The following is a 5714-nucleotide window of genomic DNA, read 5'->3' on the forward strand; positions in this document are numbered from 1 at the left end:
CAGGAAGATTTGTAGGAATTTCCACAATCTGAACTTTTTCTAATATTACAGTAAAATGATATCAACACTGTTGATTTCACGTTTAAGATTGACATTTTATTCCATATTTTACTGTTTAAATAAAAAGAAACGCTGTTCTGCCATATAATTGACCAGAAAATACTTTATAAATGCTGCATAAATTAAAGATTTCCCCATTAAATATTACAGTATATTTCTGTTAGAGATATGGTGTTTAGTACATTTAACAGTGAGAAAAAGTATTTTTACAAAAAATAAATGCAAAAATGAGTGATGCTTGTATATATATTACAGTATATTTTTGCTACAAACACGGTGCTAGAGTATTTTATGTTGGAGTAAGTTATTGAAAAAAAAAAAACTGTAACCAGTTTTGTCTGATTTAAACATTTACAGTGTTTCATTGTTACTGAAACTGAATTAACTCATTTATCATTTTCCGTCTTTTACTGTCATGGTTTAACAGTTTTTCACCCTGAAACCTCCAGACATTTTTTACAGTGTGTGATAAATATCACCTCTGCCTTTTTTGCCTTAAGGTGAATTCTGTAATTCATAATGAAAGTATATTATTTTATAGAGTTAATAGAGGTGGTCTGTGCTCCAGGCCTGGCGGCTGACATTAGCTATAACTGGACATGAATTGATTAGGCGATTTAAGTGATTAATTGATCAACAGGGTCATTTTTTAAATAGAAAACAGCCTCGGAGTCTCCAGTCTGTTTTATTTTACTGTATCTTCTTTCAATTTAGGACAAAATCACAGTGGGTTCTGGTTAAACTGTGATAGACATTTTCACCTTTTGCTGACATCATATATTATTATTATCATCATTATTGATTTAATCAGTTAATTAAGAAGGTGTCAACCATATTAATTGCCAATAAAAATGCATTTACAGTTGTGATTAGTTGATCTAATATCCGCTGTGAAGTTTTCTCTTTTCGGTGGACCTCCACAGTTGATCTTCTCGTGGAAAATAAGGAAACTAAAAACCCTCTCAAGGCTTTTAATATTTTCACCTACCAGCGTCGATTTATGTTGCCAAATTAAAATTATTTCAGGTTTGTTTCAGGTCATTTAGAAGGTGTCAACCATGTTAATTGCCAATAAAAATGCTGCTACTCTACAAAATTGAAGCCGAAATATTCCAGATATGTGTGCGGCCATCTTGCACTGATGACATCATCTGGAGCCAGAGTCTGTGCAGCAGGAAGCTACTGTATCCAGTTCCCAGCTACAGCTGTCAATCATGACGTTACGCCATGTTTTACAGCATCAAATATCTGATCTAATATCCAGAATGACAGAAAGCTTCTAGTTCATGTTTTAGTTTGGCTCATTTGTCCTGTCAGTCACCATGGAGGGGCGGGGCTTATGACCTGTACTGCAGCCAGCCACCAGGGGGCGACTGTGAGCTTTTGGCTTCACTTTTTGGGACCGTCCATCTGTATTCAGTCTGTGATCAGAATCAGAAACAGAAACCCAGCATGTGTGTTGGTGCATTAATGCACCTGCAGACAGATTGCACCTGTTTTGGCGATGCAAATGAAGTGGTTTGACTCCGGGTTGATAAGTTCAAACCCTTACAAATGCAAATGAACCAACTGATGAAGAACCAGATGAACCTGAGCAAAAAAACAAAAAGGACATTTTGTCATTTTTTTAAACTAATAATGCATAGAATCTTAATTACTTCAAATATAAGGTTACTAAAACCACATTTTTAAGTTCCAGAAACCAAAAACTGATGCTGGTTTTCCAGACTGGCAACCTCTAGAAGTGAGTTTTTGTCAGGTCGGCTCAGGTCGGTGTGAGTGTGAGCCTCCGACAGCGTGCTCAGGATGATGGATAGATCTAGATAAAAGGGACGGAGACACCGTGACCCAACATCCCGTTCCCTAATAAATAATGCTGGATAGTAATGCATCTTTCCCTCTGATGAATGTTATCTCTGACACTCGGCCCGTCTACCTGCAGACATCCAGCTCTGTTTGTGTCTGCAGCTGCTGACGACCACAGGAAGTGACACGCTGCTGAGTCAGAGCGTCTGTCCTCCTCAGCAGCAGCAGCAGCAGCTCTATATAGAATTTATTTAATATTTCACCTTGATTTTATTTACAGCCAGTCAGGAGAAGGCTCTGTGTCTGAATCCCTGCTGGGTTTACTGTGACGTTTAGGGCTAAAGAACTTCTTAGTCAGTGGATTTACCCACAAAGAAACATGCTAAAGATCCATTTTAAATCTCGTGTTTACCAGAGATGAAAAAAATAATTAATCAACTTAAAAAAATTGATGGTTGACGAGGAGCAAAACAACCAATTCATTTCTAATCGACTGAGAGGGAGCAGCCTGAGAAATGTTGCAATATACTATAATAATAATAATAATAATAAACAATTTGAGTCACTAAAATTCTAGTGCCATCAACCTACAACGTGATGTAATCCAGTCTCTCTATTTTATTTGACAAATTTCCATAAAATCTTAAGTTTTTAATGATCAAACAGACAAAAACTTCACATCTTTATTAAAAACAAAACAAAACAAAACACAGTATTAGTACCTGCCTGGTATTTCAAATGACTTTAATGTTTGATTGATTATTAGAATTTCAGGAGAAACACTAATAATTTATCTAGAAAGCAGATGGATCCAGTTTAAGGCGATGTTGAACAGCTGGACTTGAACTAGAAGCTCTTTTCTTTTTTGTTTACAGTGTCATTCTACATATTTCTATGACCAACATAGTTGCCAGAAAGCAACATGTTGCCTCATTCTGCAGCAGGAGGTTTCTGTACCACTCCCTCTTATAAATAAATGAATGCATCATTATGCATATAAATATTTTCCTGCGCTGTACTGAAGCGTGACTCCTACACCTGCTGATGAACTCAACTGTGACTCCTGTGGACCGTTGATGTGTGGCTGCTGCAGTGCATTGTGGGTGATTGAGGCTGTTTGTTTGGTCTTGTTGTGTTTTTTTCTGATGGATTTCTCCCTGTGAGCTCTTCAAGTATTGCTGTTACAGTCAGAAGAACCAAAGGCTCTACTTTCTCCCACTGTACAAAATTGAAGCCAGAATATTCCAGATATGTGTGCGGCCATCTTGCACTGTTGACATCATTTGGAGCCAGAGTCTGTGCAGCAGGAAGCTACTGTATCCAGTTTCCAGTTAAAACGCCCGCCCCCCGACCCAATCAGAGCACAATTACAGCTGTCAATCATGACGTTACGCCATGTTTTACAGCATCAAATATCTGATCTAATATCTAATAACTAGATTAAAACCAAACTCATCAGTAAAAGTTAAGACTTGAAAAAACATCAGCGTGATAAGAACGACCCAGAATGACAGAAAGCTTCTAGTTCATGTTTTAGTTTGGCTCATTCGTCCTGTCAGTCACCATGGAGGTGGCGGGGCTTATGACCTGTACTGCAGCCAGCCACCAGGGGGCGACTGAGAGTTTTTTGCTTCACTTTTTTCACTTGGATTTCTCCCTGTGAGGTTTTCAAATGTTGCTTTCAAAATGGCGGCTTGGTAACACTTTACAATAACCATAGTTTATAAATGGTAAACAGATTGTTAGTTTTTAAACAGTTTATTAATGTTTAATCATCATTTATAAACCGTATATAGGCCCCAATAAGTTTATTAAGTCATAAAACCAGAGAGATTAAATAGATTTCATATCAACCAAAAAGGTTTACGGATGAAAAATGAAATCCAACATTATCATTATTAAATGTTGTGATAATACTGCATATAATATCAATATAGGGATGGCTGACTAATTTTCATAGTCTTATAATAAACACAATGCCTTATAATAAACACAATGCCTTATAATAAACATGAGGCCTTATAATAAACACAATGCCTTATAATAAACATAAGGCCTTATAATAAACACAATGCCTTATAATAAACATAAGGCCTTATAATAAACACAATGCCTTATAATAAACACAATGCCTTATAATAAACATAAGGCCTTATATATTATCCTGGTGATGAATAAATGCAGTTTTACTGAGTGTAAGTGAGCGTTAGCTGGTTTTTAGATCCAGATCACGTGTGAACCGTGTGCAGGAGGATTCCCTGTGAACCAGATCCAGCAGCTCCTCTTATGTAAGTCCACATCAATAATTAATGCTCAGTCCTATATTTAAGATATGGAAGCTCTCTGCTCTGCTCTGCCTCACTGTTTGTGCTGCTAATAGTGCTGTTGGCCTTTATCATTATTTTATTAGCCTGCTGGCAGAAAAGGCTTCACCCCGATCCAAGGGGGACCCCTGAAACCTGATCCCCCTCATCTTTTATTCATTCACGTGTTTCTATTAATGCTCTTCTTATTTGGTCATTTTCAAAAGAGAATAAAAGCTTTTGTTGTTTCTCAGAAGGTCAAGATGGAACACTGACAATTATCTGTTTCTAACCAAGATTAAAAAAAAAACCTTTAGATTTAGAAGTCTTAGATCATTTCTTATTTGAAGTGTTCAACATGATTATTCTAGATTTAATAATCATTTTTAAGAAATCTCTTGGTTTTATTCTGGTTTTATGTGGTTTTATTCTGGTTTTATGTGGTTTTATTCTTTTTTAACTGGTTTTATTCTGATTTTAACTTTTGTGTTCTGGTTTTAACTGGTTTTATTCTGGTTTTATTCTTGTTCTAAGAGTTAATTTCTTATTTTAAGTGTTCAACATGCTTATTTCTAGATTTAATAATCTCAATTTAAGAAATCTTGTCAAGGTAAATTATCTGTCCATGCAGCAAGATCATTTCCCTCAGATTTACTGTTTGATCTGGTTTTAGACCTTTAGATTTACTGTTTGATCTGTTTATCTGGTCAATATTTCTCTGAAATAAAGCAAAATGTAAATGTAAAACTTTGTGACAACATCAAGCAGACATCCAGGAGTTCATTAGGTGATAACTGAGTCTTGTTGCTGCAGTGAGACTCTGAGCAGTGATAGTCTCGTCTGAGTTCACAGCGTCTCTCGTGCACCAGCAGAATGTGCAACACGTTTCGGCGCCGCTCGCTGCAGGTAACCATAGCAACAGCACTGATGCTGCAGGCTCCCTCGCCAACGTAACCGTGTCGACAAACACACTTTAAACACACACAGGACCATTGAAACACACTCTACCAGTCTACCAGAGGACAAACTGGTGTTTTTATGGTAAAAACCAGCAGAACTTTACCGTAATAAACACGCTGCAACTTTTTATAATATTACGGTAAAATGATATTAACACTGTTGATTTCATGTTTAAGATTGACATTTTATTCCATTTTTTACCGGATAAATAAAAAGTTTTTCCGTCAAAAGAAACTCTGTTCTGCCATATAATTGACAAGAAAATACTTTATAAATGCTGCATAAATTACAGATTTTACCATTAAATATTACAGTATATTTCTGTTAGAGATATGGTGTTTAGTACATTTAACAGTGAGTTTTACAAAAAATAAATGCTAAAATGATGCTTGTATGTATATTACAGTATATTTTAGTTACAAACACGGTGCCAGAGTATTTTACAGTGGAGTCATTTATTTAATAAATCAAACTGTGTGTGACAGACAACAAGATCAGATCATCACATCTAATTAGTTTCACTTTGCAAGTAGCTAAAGTAATAAATAAGTCAAATGCAAAGATTGAATGTGGACCTGTAATAAT

Source organism: Centropristis striata, chromosome 3, assembly GCF_030273125.1.
Source record: "Centropristis striata isolate RG_2023a ecotype Rhode Island chromosome 3, C.striata_1.0, whole genome shotgun sequence".
Classification (NCBI taxonomy): domain Eukaryota; kingdom Metazoa; phylum Chordata; class Actinopteri; order Perciformes; family Serranidae; genus Centropristis; species Centropristis striata.